Source organism: Ambystoma mexicanum, chromosome 4q, assembly GCF_040938575.1.
Source record: "Ambystoma mexicanum isolate Mex_15411 chromosome 4q, UKY_AmexF1_1, whole genome shotgun sequence".
Classification (NCBI taxonomy): Eukaryota; Metazoa; Chordata; class Amphibia; order Caudata; family Ambystomatidae; genus Ambystoma; species Ambystoma mexicanum.
Genome location: NC_090928.1, coordinates 126,687,525 through 126,703,893, shown reverse-complemented (window position 1 = coordinate 126,703,893; position 16,369 = coordinate 126,687,525). Strand labels below are relative to the sequence as shown.

General features: G+C 45.6%; 1 long non-coding RNA gene across 1 annotated transcript in view; it reads right to left on the bottom strand.

Moving 5' to 3' along the window:
• LOC138467542 (uncharacterized) overlaps window positions 1–16,369 on the bottom strand; it is a 43,315-nt gene that overhangs the window by 6,117 nt on the left and 20,829 nt on the right. The gene's annotated exons all lie outside the window — the stretch shown is intronic.

Below are 16,369 nucleotides of genomic sequence, written 5' to 3'. Positions count from 1 at the left end.
AGTTCACCAATAATAATAATAATACTGTTCTTTCAGCCACCAGATTAAGCCCCTTCCTCTGTTCTTATGGATTTCACCCACTCTCCTCCCTGCCCCACATCTGGTCACAGGCCTCCAGCACCCTCAGATGACAAACTATCTAAGAATCGCACAGACCAATCCTTCAAATTGCACAAAAGGTCAGAGAATTTCCTAATAAATATTCTGAAACCAAGTGACTTTACCACCCCTCTCACCAGATGGGGATAAGGGTTGGCTAGTCTCCAAGTATCTGCCTTCCCATCTAGTACTATGAAATTTGGCACCTAGATACTTAAGACCCCTTTCAACACTAAAATAAATAATTCCATCACATTTCATCTTCTGTTGCCCTGTAGCTGGAAGACGATCCATGCCGTGTTTCATACATCTCTTTAAATCCCTTTGCACCTGGACTCCTTGCGAGATGACTCAAGAAACCAAAACCACTTCTTTTGGTGGATGAGCAACCCAAATAGGAAGTTCAAGCTTTATGTGATTTTAAATTCAGAAGAAACTGATAATACCTTCTTATTGATTGGTAAGCATACATGTGAAAATGCCCTGTCTGGCCTCTTGACTTTTTAGAAGACACAGCTGGGACTTTTGGGTACCCTGGAACTTCTGGTCTTCTCAGATATCATACTGTTATGTCTTCCTTCATGGCAGCAAACGAGTGAAGGGCCCATTTCTTCTTTCAATTACTTTTGCTTGCAGGAGGTCAGTGATAACCACTTTTTAGCAACAGATAGGAAATAGCAGTATTCTTTCCATTTGTCTGGCAGCTCACATTCCCCTCGGCAACATGGCCGCACTGCATTATACAAACCTGGAGTCCTAAACCAAGATGGGCGCCATGATCTTTTGCGTCGCTGCATGCAGAAAAAACTAATCTTCAGTATAAGACCAGTTACAATGTTGCCTTTCTTGGCCCGCCAACAGTTGCTATCACTACTGTTGGAGGGAATTGCTAATGTTTACTCATTCTCTAAACCTGCAATCTCATCCCTTGTTACTTCTGCTTCCCAAGTCACCATTCCTGCTGATTTCTTCTCTTCTTCAGTTATTCCAGCCTGACTTCCTGAGTGCATCCAGCCCCTGCCTTCTGGTATCCGCATTTTAGCAGGCAGTGGGGACTCCTATTCCAATGTCAAGCACTAAAGGTTTTTTTTTTTTTTTACCATTCAGCGCTTTTCCTCTTAAGGCGCCTTCTTTCTACTGTTCGTGAATCTGTTCCTTCAATTGCTCACAAAGTGGCTTTGTGCAGAGGGCATGGGGAGCTCTCTAAGTGAAAGGGAACCAGCCCTCAGCATCCAGGTAAGACCTGCACTTGGCAGTAGCTCAAGCAGGTGGATTCCGGTAGAAGGATTCGGTCATTTCTCCATTCGTTCTTTTAATTTAGATCATTACTCCGGATTCGGGTGGATAAAAGGGTTGTAGCAGTGCTTCCAGTCTGGCAGCTTCTGGGCAGGCTGTCAATGGTCCCATAGCAACACTGGGATGCCTCCACACAGGACCCGCATTTGGCCAGCAGGCCTTTGTTACAGTTAATGAATGGAATCGGGCAGACCATTTCAAACATGTGCAAAGAACACCCTGTGCAGCTAACTCTAAGCAGGTATTCAGAAAACCCTGTTACAGATCATCTTTTATTTTAATTGAATAACGCCGAAATTGCTGCTTACTCGATATCATTTAACTGTTCACTCGCCCACTTTATTTTTATAAACCATAATAAATGCTATTTGGACGTTTGATTTTCCTGTTTTAGTTCAATTTGGATCAATATGGTAGTGGATTTAAAATGAAAAACAAAACATTCTTGTAGACCAAGTAATACATTGGTCTGTGATGAAATAAAAGAATTATTGCACATCTCAATAGTTTCTAGCAACTTCCCGTGCATGTGGCTGCAAGCATAACTCAGAAAAGCCTGCGGGCTTCAGCGCGGTATAAATAAATAAATAAGAAATGTCAATTTCAGCAACAAACATCATTTATCAAATATAAATCTTTCCATTTGCTTGTGCTAGGCTTTAGCCTTTTCATGATGTATGTCTTTGATTCCGTGTTATGTCTGTTCATGCCTCTCTATGCCATAGTATGCCTTGTTATATGCAACATACTGATTGTTTGCCCCTCCCCCACTAACATCCCTAAGTTTCTACTTCCTAAATCGTAAGGCCTCATTTTACATGGGGCGGAGTGGTTAATGGACGTGTACCAGTGAGGTATTTTATGCCATCATTTACCACTCTGCCCTATTTCCCTGCCTGCAGTGGAAGGAAGAGGGGCACGGCGTGGAAATGTGATCTCATATGTTCTTCTGGGCCTTTCCTTTGAATTGCAATCCATTTGTTTTAAGCTCGTGCAGGTGCAAAATGAAAGGATCCCTATGGATCTGTCTTGTTTTTGCACCTGCTAAAGACTAGGAGGATTCTATAGAATGCATTTGTAAATGTCTTTGCAAAGCATCATTTGCAGACACCGTTTTCTTATTCACAAGAAAGAGAGGAAAATGAAATAGTAAAAGTGAGTTTTCCTCACTTCACCCTTTTACTTCTTCCCTCCGCCTCAGGAATTTTTAAAAATATATTAAGGAGACGATGTAGTTGGTGCGTGCTAATGGTGATGGCCCCTAGCATGCAATTTAGATGTATTACAAAATGAGGCCGATATCATACTCCTTTCAAGTTTTACAATGTGGTCCTCCTCCTAGGTGTCCCACTGCAGTTCTGCTTGGATTTGCCTCCATGTGTCACACTATAATTAGTCTCCTATGTGTCGCACCCCATCCTGCGGTCCCGTCTTGCCCAGATGGGTATATCTGGGCAAGTACTGGCCTCGTTTTCCTCGTTCCTGGCAGATCGCTGCTCTCTCTATGCCCCCTTTTCTATTCACTCCCTGCAATCTGAGCTGCAGGGTGCCGCAGGGTTCCTGCTTGTCTCTGATTCTTTTTAACATATATATTTGGGCATTTGTGTGTCTCGTCCGCTCCTTCGGCGTCAGGTGCGACTCTTATACCGACGACACCCAGATCCTGATCCATCTAGATCTTGATCAGGCTGAGGTGTTGGGTTACCAGACATTTGGTCGAAAAAAATTGGTCGACCAGACAAATGGTCGAACCAATTTGGTCGAAAACCAAATGGTCGAATTTTTTTATCACCCCTTTTTTTTTTGGGGGGGGGTCCCACCCCAACCCCCTTTTTTTTCTAAAAACCCATTTTTGTAAAAAACAAAAACCCGAAAAATAAATATATAATTAAAAAAAAAAATTCGACCATTTGGTTTTCGACCAAATTGCGTCGACCAAATGTCATTCGACCAGTTTTAGGTCGACCAAATGTCTGGACTCCGAGGTGTTGTCGTGCCTTCACAGGTGCCTGGCGGCCGTTTGGGAATGGATGAACCACAATTGGATAAAATTGAATGGAGAGAAGACAGAGGTTCTGGTGGTGGGCTGTCCCCCTGATTCTTCACTCTGGGTGTCCTCCTTTTGGCCTTCTTCCCTTGGCCCTCTTCCTGCTACGGCAGGTGAAAAACCTGGGCGTTGTTCTTTCGGTGTCCTTGTCCACCTACGCCCAAGTCTTCTCTGTCTGCCAAGCTGGTCAGTTTCAGCTTAAACTTTTGAAAAAAGCACTCCCGATTATTCCTGCTGCCCTCTGTCCCCCGGTTGTGGCCGCCATGTTGCTTAGTCAGCTTGACTACTGCAACTCCCTCTATCTCACCCAGCCTTAGGGGCTAATCTTGCGACTTCAGCGCCTTCAAAATGTAGCTGCGTGTGTCGCTACAGGTACGCGTTATGGAGCCCATATCTCACCAGTACGGCTGGCCCTGCATTGGCTTCTGGTGGCCCAGCGTATTAGGTTCAAGGCTTTATGCATTGTACATCGGGCACTGCATGACCTTGGTGCAGAGTATCTCCGCACTAAGTTGACTTGCTATTGCCCTAACCGGTATTTGTGATCTGCTTCTGCAAACCTGCTGTGTGTTCCTTCTTTCCGCAGTATGCGTAATGGGGGCTGAGCCTTTTCCATAGCAGCGGCTCTGCTATGGAACGAGCTCCCTGCTGCCATAAATGGTCTATCTAACCATCTGACTTTTAGAAAGGCTATCAAAACATATCTGTTTTAATTGCAGTGATGCTATGGCTATGGCTGTTTGCCTTGTCTCTCTAGCGCCATGATACCTCCGGGTGGACGTGTGCTGCAAAAGTTCTTTTAACATATAACATAACATAAAGTAGTTCCGCTGTGATTTTGTTCCCAGGCGCCCACACTCTATGTAATCTTCCTGCACTGTCATTTTACTTCTGGGCTTCCCTCTGCATATTTCATATGCTGTGTTCCTACATGGATTTTCCCCGGATCATTTTTACTCCATTGTTGACTTGGCACCCACCGCTCTCTGCTCTGGTGTATAGTCCCCCATCTTTATTCACTGTTATTTAGTACCAGGCACAGCTCGCTGGCTACTACTGGCAACACGTCTTCTCTCAATGACCCTGCCTAAAGCGTGCCACCACATGGGTGTCAGTAACACAGCACATGATAGATACTCACAAGGCCTATCAAGGTCTCCACTGACTGCTCTCTGCACGAACACTGTCAAATTATACCATCCACCACACACAATATGCATGCCAACTAAGCCAGCCAAACATGGCTACTAAACACCTCTCCGAAATAGACACTTGATATTAGAACACTACACATCTCTAAACAACTTATATATTGAATTCCCCACAAACCAATGGATGCATTTCTGGTACACAATGTTTCCCTCTGGGCACAGATAGTGGAAGTGCTCCTCCCACCCGAATCAACGAGAGGCAGACCAGGATTGGGACAAGAAATAGGCCCGGACACCCAAATAAAAGTAGCCCACCCCTCGCAATTTCACCCGAAAATGGCTGTTAAATTGGTGCATTTACCCCCAGTTTAGAGCTTGGGGTTAATGCTGCCAGACCTGTGATTGGGTGGACCCTTAAATGCAGCTGAAATAGCGTTACCGCCAAATTTAAAGGCTACCGCCCAACTCGTGATGAGGGTGATAGTGTGTGTGACAAATCAGCCCCACTTACTTGCTGCCGAAGTGACACAATGTTAAGGCAAGTAGGCAATGTGTTAGGTGTGCAGAGAATTATGATAAAGCAGGCCAGTTGTCTGTTAGTTGTGCGGATATCTTAGGATAAAGTGGGTCTGGTCATGGATAAAGTTCCAGAAAGGGGGGTGCAATCCCTTCAAATGTGTAATGCTCCATCTGCCACATGGATAGAAAAGATTGACGACCGTGAATACTATAAAAAGACACTCACTACATGAAATCGCCACATACTTTCCAAACAGCGAATCGCTTATTTTGCACCTTGATCGTCTAAACCATTACTTTCAGGTCCCGTTACTGCAGCCTGTTCTCCTTTCCTATGTCCGTCCGCTTCACATAAGTTTAAAACAACAAGAAAAAAATGTGGTTCCACTCAGTAGAGAAGAGAGACTATTTTTCATAGGTTGATTGTGATGTAAACTTGGGCAAGCAGTAGCACTAATGCCTTGTTTATAATATTTTTGGCCGGCGCTCTGCTTTCTGGCGGACCTGAGCACAAGTGTACAGTTTGCATGCTAATTTCCATAATTGATCTTTTCAGCTTTCTTCGAACATTCTAAGAGGTTGACGGTCAACTGCTCTTTTTGAAGTTACGTAATGGTGCATGGTTCCACATGCAAACGCTCTCATGTTTCCTCACACAGTGCATCATTCAGGTCATCATCGTGCAGGTAAAAAAGGCTTTAATTGCCCCGCGTGTTGAGCCGTGCATGGCCGGGTGGTGCATAGTTACGAAGAGGGATAAGGAAGCGCGTATTTTGGTTGGCTGAAAAGCTGGTGTGTTGTATTCTGCGTTCACAGTTGACGATTGTTGGCCCGATGTTAACTGAAATGTTCATTATCGCTCATTCTGTCATGTGGGCTGGTTTACGCGTGGTATTATAACCTCTCTAGAGGTTTAGCAATAGCTTCCAAGGCTTCTAGCGGAGGCATTTACAGATGCAGTAACTAACGTCTTGTCATGGCGTTTCTCCACCACGTATGCGTGTCCTCAGCACACGCTGTATCCTATTGGGCTAGATTGCTACTACAGGTGTGAGGGCAATCAATCTCGAGTCGCAGATCACACCTCAGGTTATGGTACAGAAGCAGGGCCATGATTCGACTGCCAGGTGAAAGAAGTGGCTGCGAATTCGATATTGAAAACAAATCTGAGTGCTAACAGCAAGCAATGCACACATGTGGGGTCGCTTGGGAATGTTATCTGGATTGCAATGATAGCATTGTGCTGCCTGATGGACATAACTGGAAAATTCAAAACTTTGCCTGTGTAACTTGAAAAAACCCAAAGAAAATGTTCAACCTAAGATTGAAAATCCCGGTACAAAAATGTACATGCGATGCAAACTAAGCCCATTGGTACACATGTGATTATAAATGCACAGTGCAATGAAGGGCAAAGTATGCAAAATCAGCCTCGAGAGCAGTGGTAATCCACACAAAGGTTGGACTCCCTGTATTTGGCAGTGAAAAATATGCATCTTCTGTGTGTTTACGAGGATAGCATCCTGAGGTCAGGAGATGCAAAATGATATACACTCAAAGGTCACGTTGTTTGAAATGAGCCAGGATGGTAATTTCAGCTTTTACCCTCTGTGAATAGAATTATTAGCCAATTGGTCTACAATGGCTTTATGTTCCTTCCAACATCGAAAGGTATGATGTGCGTGTTAAGTCTCTTACCTCCTGTCCAACGATGCTGACAGCTGCTCCTCCTCTCTGCTGCTGCCAGTTGTGCACTGCTGGGCCGGCTGCCTGCTGCACAGTGAACACTGGCTGCTGCTGTGAGGGCGGCCTGAGCCACGATGAGGTGCCCAGGCAACACCTTGGCGTGGCAGGAGGGCTGGGTGATATTCAGTCTGCAGACTGCCTGCTGCTGCTGCCTGCGTGTGTGTGTGGCTGACTGTGCGCCCAAAATGGCAAGGGATCCAATATCCTGAATCCAGAGGCAGAGCGACGTCACGTCACCATGGAATTTACCTGACCTCCAGGCCTGGCGCTGGTGGTTCAGAGTCTGTATCTGTCACTCTGTCCTGCATTTAATTGGCCTGCGCTGTTCCACAGCGGCCCCCAGCCCCAGGCACTCAGAAGTTGCTTTAAACTTTGCAAGTGCAACACATTTGTTGTTGTTGGCACCTGCAAAGTTGAAAGAAACTTAAATGGACAGTCTACTGTTTTGTTGTGTGACACGTGTGCGCACAGCCCTGCAGGCTGCAGCAGCCCAGAGAGCCCAGCCCAGTTGACAGAGGTGTTACAATTCACACTTGTGACTTCTCTCGCACAGGAGCACGGCCTGACTGGCACCAGCCACCAAGCCATGCCATCTCCGGGCTCTGATGGGCAGGACTGAGGCAGGGATGAGGAGGCAGGTCAGCAAACACCACACAGTGGCCCCTCCATACTGCAGGCATCATAAAAAACAAATCATCAAAGCAAGGTAACAACGTGTGTTTGTTACTTTGTTTTGATGAATGCTCACATCCGCCACTGCTGGCGAGCTGCTCGCGCTGCGGGCCTCAGGTCGCCAGAGAGTAACTTGCGTTACAGTAACGTCAGTTACAAACATAATTTTCACCTAAAAACACCTAAAAAATAAATAATCAGCCCAGGGTGGCTTGGTAGAAAACCACCCCCAGGTCCTCAAGGTCGTTCGGCCAGTGGCCAAACAACCGATAGCCCCAGTCCGACCCTGAGGCAGACCCACACACAGTACACAGGTACTTCTGAATTCTATGCATCAACACAACAGTAAAACTATCTTTCACTACACTTCACACTTAGGCCCCCGTTCTATCCGATCCACCTGAGTGCAAAGAGACCATGCATAGGGTAGCTGGGTGGGGTATAACACCCAATAACATAACATACCATAACATAGCACAAGGATCCACAAACAATCTTAATGTAACTTTTAGGGCACCTGGCAGGGGAAGGTATTACCCTAAAAGGGCTTACTCCTGGCCTGCATTTTTTGGAACTTAATACCTATACCATTGAGGGTCGTTTCACATTTTATATAATTTCACAAAAAACCTTAAGACCTTCCTTTTACCGAGCACAACGACTCTTGAAATTGCTCCTGGTGTACACTTCATTCGCACCTTGAACAGGCAATTCAGTACCCAGCTCCAAGAAGCCACACCTGGCATTAGTGTGCTCCAAAGGTTCAAGAACATACCATAACTTGTCCAGGTAAATGGCTGGGCGAACCCTGTGATTGCTGATTATATCCATGCGAGAAGCCAAAAGAGAGTATATGTGATTAGCACCCAGAGTGAAATGTGTTTCTGGCAGCCAATCAGAATGCTACCCTTATGTGCAATAGGCACCAATGTTGCCTGGCCTTCTATAGAGCCTTAAGGCTGCCAGGAGCCCCCTCGCCACTCCTGGTGACCACTGTTTCAACACCTCTACGGCACTTTCATCTCCCCAGCCTCTTGGCATGTGTGTTCCTCTATTTGTCTCCTTGGGTTCATATTCACGGGGTGGGGGGTGCCATACAGTCTCTCCACTGCTCAACTGCTGTCTTGTGCCGGCTCCCTTACAGTCTCCTTTTTGGCTCTCTCTTACTCTCTCCTTGTCATTTTGTATTTCAGGATAGGGCTTCTCTCCCCTTGAGCTGTTAGTGGCAGCAGCCATATTGGCTGCTTTCAGTCGTATGTTGGAGGTGCATTTTTTTCTATCGCCCACCAATATATTTCCATTCTGTGCATACAACTGAAATAAAAGTGCCCAAACATACCACCTACACTGGTCGCTGGTTGCTAATAGGAGGAGTGCGCTCGGCTGCTGCCAATACTGGAAGTTATGGACCATGCGACGTCCATATCTACTCTGCCTTCCACTCAAGCCAGAAAGCCAGGCTTGCTCATGTACGGCCGCCGCAGACATTACTGCTAATACTTGGCGGAAGATTCCTGCAGCCGTTTATGGAGCTACTGCTTGTAAGATGAAAGTAGGGCTGATTACATAAGCTTCACAAAAGAACGAAATGGACAGGGCAGGAGAGACTGGCTTGCTTGTTTTGAAAGTAGAAAGTGATCACGCCATTTTGAGTCAGGAAGAACGACCTCTCTGTCCATCGTTTCATCTTATAAAGTGTGGGCTGGGCAATGTATTTTGTAGGCAACAAGGCCATTGTTCAACCGAGTGTACAACTTGGTCTACTAAAAGTGTGAAGCGGTACATAGCATACCTTCCCTGATGGAAGAGGAAAGTAAATAATGCGAAGGATGCTCACTAAGGTAAGTTGTTTTTTCCACAAAGCATCTCTAAGTATTTCAGTGATTCACCCTCACACAAGTGTCTAAGGTGGAAAGCCCTTAATGCACTACTCTGCCTGGATGGAGGGGTATTTGTTCCTGTGCACAGACCTATTAAACCACAAGAACTTGTCTTTGCACAAAAATAGACCAGAATAATACTGATCAGGATCTCCTCGTATAGACACACACTTCATCTATATCACAAATTCTATCTGAGCTGTGTACCTTTATTAAAAAAAAATACATTTTGTTTATTTTTAGCATGTTGTCAAATTATTTATTTGGGGTCAAAACATAACAGAAAAACATCACACACTTTCATTACAAACATAGTTACAAAAAAACTTTAAAAATGTCAGTAGCAGCCATCCTGCTTTGAATGTGCACCTGTATTTAGCAGCTGGCACCTTTTTCTAGAGTGCTATTGGTGATAATCACCTTAGCGTGGGCCCTATCAGCCAGTAATGGCCCTTGCTTCCTTCGGCGCATTACCTCAGGCTTACGGGACGTTCCTGTTGATACAACCAGGTGTGCCACAAAGGGGTGGCCAAGGAGGGCATGGCCAAAAGGGTCAAAAGGATGCCCACCCCCACCGGCCCATTCAGTTATGTGTGTTTGTTTTGGTGGGCCACTACAAGATTTCCAGTGTGTTCACCCCTATGAAAAATGTCTGGGGCGCCACTGGGTACAGCCCCCCTGCGATGTAATTATAGCACAGTATTCAAAACAAAGACAGCCACTTAACCTATAATCTTTGGAACAAAGAGCACATCTGATGAGGATATAAATTGTTGCCGACCTACATCCCAGCAAATAAAACTGCAGGGCAATTCCAATTCCTGAAAAAAATCGAACTTTTGCAGTCTCAAATATTTTGTCTCGCTACCACATACTGCCCAGTTTGGAGACTGCATTCTCATAATACTGGAAGCTTCACTCATTTTCATCCTAAATGAAAAGGCGGGAAGCCAGTTGCCTTCCCCATTGGAGCACTGTAGGCTGGCACACTTCACCCGTGAACATTAAACTTCTTTCTCCTCCTCAACATGTATTTTAAAAACAGTTAAAACATAACTTATTGGCAGTGGTCGAAGTGAGTGGGAACAGTCGGGAGAGGAGTTCCACTGCTTTTCTTTTTACTGTTAACAGTTCCACTACTTTTTGCAACCACTTTCACCATTCCAGAACTGTTCTTTGTGAAGTTAAAGCACATTTCTCCACCACCCAATAGCAGTTGTAGCTAAACTGAAATCTATTTCAACTTAATTGACTGTTAAGAAGCATGTCTGTAACCCTTGAAAAATGTGTTGCACGTTTTTCCCCACCCTGGTCACAGTTCCACTACTTTTTTTGTTACACTTCTACCACTGCTTATTGGTGGGTGGCTAGTCCACTAACTTGCCTCTGCTTTGGAATGATGTTATCACAGGTTCATTGTTTGAACCTGACCACTGGGTATGGATTGTTGTATGGATTGTTGTTTAAGCTATTGGCTTTACGGTTCTACGTGGTTTCATCAAAGTAAATTATCTTGTGGTAATTTTCTTTGCTGAAATTAGCCCCGAATTACCTCGCAGCTTTTTATTTGTTTTCCTTTTTTATATGGCCCCATCCACATTTACTGCCACAAGGTAATTAGGGCGAAATAAATACCACCATTTAATTAAAGTGTCTGCGTTTTACTGCCTGTAGTTCAACGTACATAATGGAACGTTTTGGTGTCTTTGTTTTGATGTCCAGCACTCAGAACTTTTTTTACAGAATGTGTGCTTTACAACCTTTAAAAACTCTTAAATAAATAGGAGGCATGACCATGTAGCGGCAAAATAAATTGTTCACAAGATCAGCTCCATGCTACAGCCTATCACGAGATGATATGATATGTCAAAGTCAAAGTCAAACAAGTTTATTCGGATTATGAAAAATCCATTAAACGACAAACAAGAACACAATTGATCACAAATATAGTTACAATTCATAAAACTCATCCTAATAATAAAATCATAGGGATTCGTAACCATGAAAACCTGCCATATACATTGATCAAATAATTACATGAATGATTAAAACCCATGAAAACACTGGCAGTATCAGTTAGAAAAAAAAGTTGAACTTTAAATCCCAGAGTGCTAACTAGCATCTCCCTGCATTAATAATAGACCCTTTCTAAAGAACATCGCTCTCTTCAAGAACATAAGCAGTGCCCACGCTGTGTAGGACGTGTCAGCACTCAATAGAAACACGAGAGCTGCCCTGTGCGAACGTATCGCTGTCTTCTTAAGGGCAGGAATCAAGGTCGCTCTACGAATGCCGACATAACCAGTACAAAAAAACAACAAATGGGCTAGATCCTCGAGATGATGACCACAGATTGGGCAGCCTGCAGAATCAGGGAAGCCTTTCCATTTGTAGGTGTTCCCTTGTAACCTTAGGGAATCAAACCATGCCCTCGTAATCAGCCACCTATCCTTTTTATGAGGGCTCCAAGTCAGATAGGGTTGTATTCCTGTGAGCCTGCTAATACTGGTGTGGAATTGACCAGATCTGTGGCCATACTCCTCCAGAGTTCTTTTCCTCACATTAATCTCCCCCAATGCTATTTTATATTGCACCCACTCGCTCTTTGTAATTAATGTGGTGGGTGGGAAGAGGGATCTTAAATTAGCTGCCCCCAGAGTTTTCCAGACATATACAAGCCATGGGATTTTTTTCCAACCATCTCTGCCCAGCACAGCATGAATAATGGAATGGCAGAGAGAGGCATGTTCATTGGCCCATAACCGGACCCAAAAGAAAAGTGGAGCCATTGCCCACTGATCCTCCCAGAACTCCACGCCCAGTTCTCTGTGTACAGCTATTCCAGAGACGCTGGGCGGGAGTCCCAGCAGGTTTTTGAAAAATGTTGTCTCCTTCCTTTGTATCTCGGCTGCATTCTGGAAACCCCAAATGGACGCACCATACATAGTGGTGGCTACGGTTTGTACTCTGTAGATCTTGGTAATCACATCCAGTGGTTGTCCCTTACACTTGGTCATAAATCTAAATATGCCCCCTAGTTGTTGGCTCATCTTGGCTGATTGTTTAGCCACATGGGCTACACCGGTTAATGCTTCTGAGAATCTAATTCCCAGATAATCAAAAACCTTAACTCTAGGTATGGTTTCCCCAACACAAAGCTTTGGCTTCATGGGGGCAGAACATTTTCTGCCCACACAAGCCATGACTGCTGATTTCTTTGTGTTTATTTTTAAACCCAGGTTGTTCATAAATGTTGCATAAGCATTGATCAGAGCCTGTAGAGCCCTAGGTGTTCTTGCTAAAAGGACTGTATCGTCAGCATAGGCCAGTACCGGGTAGCCCCTACCCCCCAGAACCAGGAAGTCTGCCAGAGTATCAATAAGGTCCTGGGAAAGGCCGTTAATATAAAGACAAAAACAAATGGGGGCCAACACACAGCCTTGTCTTACTCCACACCCCACCTGAAAGCAGGCTGGGCAGTGTCCCCCTGGACCACTGCGAACACATGCCTGGTTGTCTGTATGCAGATCAACCAGCGCCTTCAAAATATCCCCAGGGCAACCCAAGGACCCAAGCACAGCCCAGAGTTTAACTCTGTCCACTTTATCAAAGGCTGTGCTCAGGTCCATAAAGGCCAAGTAAACTGCCTCACCCCGGCTAAATACTGAGTTGGCCACTAAGAGGTATAAGTTGAGGCTTTGTTCCATTGTGCCCACACCAGGGCGAAACCCAAATTGGATGTCAGAAAGGATAGACTGTTCACATATCCAGGTTTCAATTCGGGCCAACAGAATTCTTCCAAAGATTTTAAAGGAGGAATCCAACAATGATATTGGCCTATACGCACCAGGACTTGACATGTCCCCCTTCTTGAAAATTGGGAAAATTATCGCCTTTTTCCAGGAAGGGGGATACTTCCCCGATCGAAGGCACGCATTAAACACCACCGTTAAAAGTGGGGCCCATAAGTCAACAGGATCTTGAAATAGGTCAGAGGGGATCATATCGGGGCCCGGGGCTCTATTATGCGCTTGAAGCCTAATGGCCTTTTCAGTCTCCTCCACCTCGAATTTCAGGCATGGCCCAGCATAGTCATGGTACACCTTTATACTTGTTGACCCAAACAAGCTCCCAAAATGAGTTAACCAGGCTTCTTCTTCCACATGGGTACCACTACCCACGTTGGACCAACAACTCTCCGGCCCATTTTTTACAAAGGCCCAAAAGGCCTTCTGGTCCCCCCTCAAAGCAGCACTCAAAAAACCTTCCCACGCTAACCCTTCCAACTCCAGTTTCCTCCTCTTTATCTCAAGGCTATACGCCTTCCTGGCTATGGCAATCACAGATCTGCTGCTCAAAACATCCTTGAGTGTCCGCAGCAGGGATTTCTTCGCCTTTTTACATGCCTCATCAAACCACCCTCTCTTCAGTGTCTTCCCCGTGGCCCTTGCAACTATGGTAAATTTGGTTGAGAGAGCGTCTGACAGTTCTACAAATTTCTCAACTACACTCTCTGCATGCACGAGATGATATGATATGGCATATATAGCACGCTTATACACAAGTGTTTCAAGGCGCGACGAGGCAAGGGGGGGGACAGAGGGAAGACAGAGACAAAGATCTCACTAGGCCAGGTGACATTGAGATAGCGCAAGTGCAGGGGAGGGGAGGAGTGCGAGGGGGAGAAAGGGGAGGGGAAGTGCAGTACATGGGATAACAGTAAATAAATAAAAACAATAAATAAGAAGTGCGCCCAGCAGGTGGCAAGTGCAAGGGTAAGTGCAGACATCAGGTGTCAAGGGCTGGTAGGGGCAGTAGGGATACAGAAACAGCCCCAGAGTATTTGTATTTGTATTTGTTTTTGTTTTATTTGTAATGCGCACCATCCGGCCCGGAGGCATCAGGGTGCAATTTAGACATGGGTACATAAGCATACAATTATATATATTCAAAGCATTAAACAGTGCATAGTATACAAGGCATACAGCAATATACATATTTACAGAAGGTAGATTGGAGCAGGAGTTTCCCAGGGCTGGTCCGGACATCATGGCTGGTTGGAGAGCCAGGATTTGGTTTTACCTTTGAAGGCACTAAAGCGTTCTTCGGATCGGATGGTGAGAGGGAGGGCATTCCAAAGCTTAGAGGCTAGGACGGGGAAGCTAGATCCACCCGCCTTTTGTAGTTTGAACCTAGGGATGGTTAGGCAGTGGGTCTGAGCCGTTCTTTGCGGACGGGTGGGCGCGTGTCGGGATAGCCGGCTACAGAGGTATGGTGGGGCTTGGTTAGCTAGGCATTTGTGGGTGAGGCCTAAGGCTTTCAGTGAAATTCTCTGTTTGACCGGTAGCCAGTGTAAGTTAGATCTAGATTCCAAGATGTGGTGGTTTCGTGGGATGGTTAGGGCTGCTCTGATAGCGTTATTCTGGGTAATTTGCAGTTTGTTCATATTCTCTTGGCTCGTTCCAAGGTAGAGGGCGCTCGCATAGTCAATTTTGGCCATGATAAGAGTTCTGGCCAGAGTGACTGCGTTGGGGGTGGTCAGGAAATGCCTGCAAGCTGCAATGAGTTTGCAGGTGTATGCTGAAGAGGATCTGACTGCATTTGTTTGTCTGGAAAGGGATAGGGTGGCGTCAAGATAGACACCTAGGGTTTTGGTGTCTTTCGAGACGTGGATGGTGTTGCCATCGATGACAAATGATTGGTAGGATGGCTCAAGTTTACTAAGGCGTTGCGTAGTGCCCAAGATGAGGAGCTCAGTCTTGTCATCATTGAGGCATAACTGGTGTTGTGCCATCCAAGCTTGGATAACCAAGTAGACCTCGTTCAAGGCCTTAGTGTCAGCCAGGTAGTCACCAGTGATGGGAATGAGTATCTGGGTGTCGTCAGCGTAGTTCGTATAGGAGACACCCAGATAGTCAAGTACATCAAAAAGTGGTTTTGTAAAGACGTTATAGAGTGTTGGCGACACACAAGGGGGACGCCGCAATGAATCGGGGAAGGATCTGCAGCTGCAGATTGAGAGAAGACCCGCATAGATCTATTACTCAATAATGATTTGATCCAGGCTGTGGCTGATGGTGAGAAATGGGCGGCCGAGTGAAGATGCTTGCATAGGATTTGGTGACTGACCAAGTCAAAGGCCGCAGAGAGGTCGAGTAGGAGTAATAAGGCAAGTTTGCCGTTGTCCTTTTACACTTCGATTTGGGTTTTTAAGTCAAGTAGAGCTGTCTCTGTTCCGTGTTTGGGTCGGAAACCAGATTGTCTAAGGCCTAGAAGATTGTTGGCTTCCAAGTGCTCTTGGATTTGCAGGTATGCTGCACGGTCTAGGATTTTTAGCAGGAACGGGACAGTGGTGATGGGTCGGTAGTTGGTGGGTATGCTAGGGTCGAGGGAAGGTTTTTTGAGCAAGGGGATCACCCAAGCATCCTTAAGGTTGTCGGGGACAGTTCCTGTTTTGAAGGATGCGTTGATGAAGGATGTGATAAATGGGGCCAGGTCGTGGGCAGATTCCTTAATAATTGGGGAAGGGCAGGGGTCGCCCTGGCAGTTGGACGGTTTGATCCTCAGGATAATGTTTTCTACCTCCGCAATGGTGAGCGGTGAGAAAGCAAATCGTTTGCAGTTGGGGACGTCAGGAGGGAGGGCCCCTGCTGGGATGGGAGGGCAAGTGGCCAGTTTCAGGCTAGCATGTTTGGCTGTGATTTTAGATTGAAGCATGGTGATTTTATTCAGTAACGCTACCTGAATGTTGGCACACCATTTGCTGTCTTTAATGCAGGTGTCGGGGGAATAACGGGGGTTTCAATCTCTTTTGAAATCTTAAATAGTTCCTTGGAGTTGGAATCAGCATGCAGAATGCGATTATTAAAGGATTCTTTTTTTGCCTCTATAATGGCTGCTTTGTAAGTGAGCGAGGCCAGGAGGAAGCCGTCTTTATGCACGTCAGAAGGGTGGCTTTT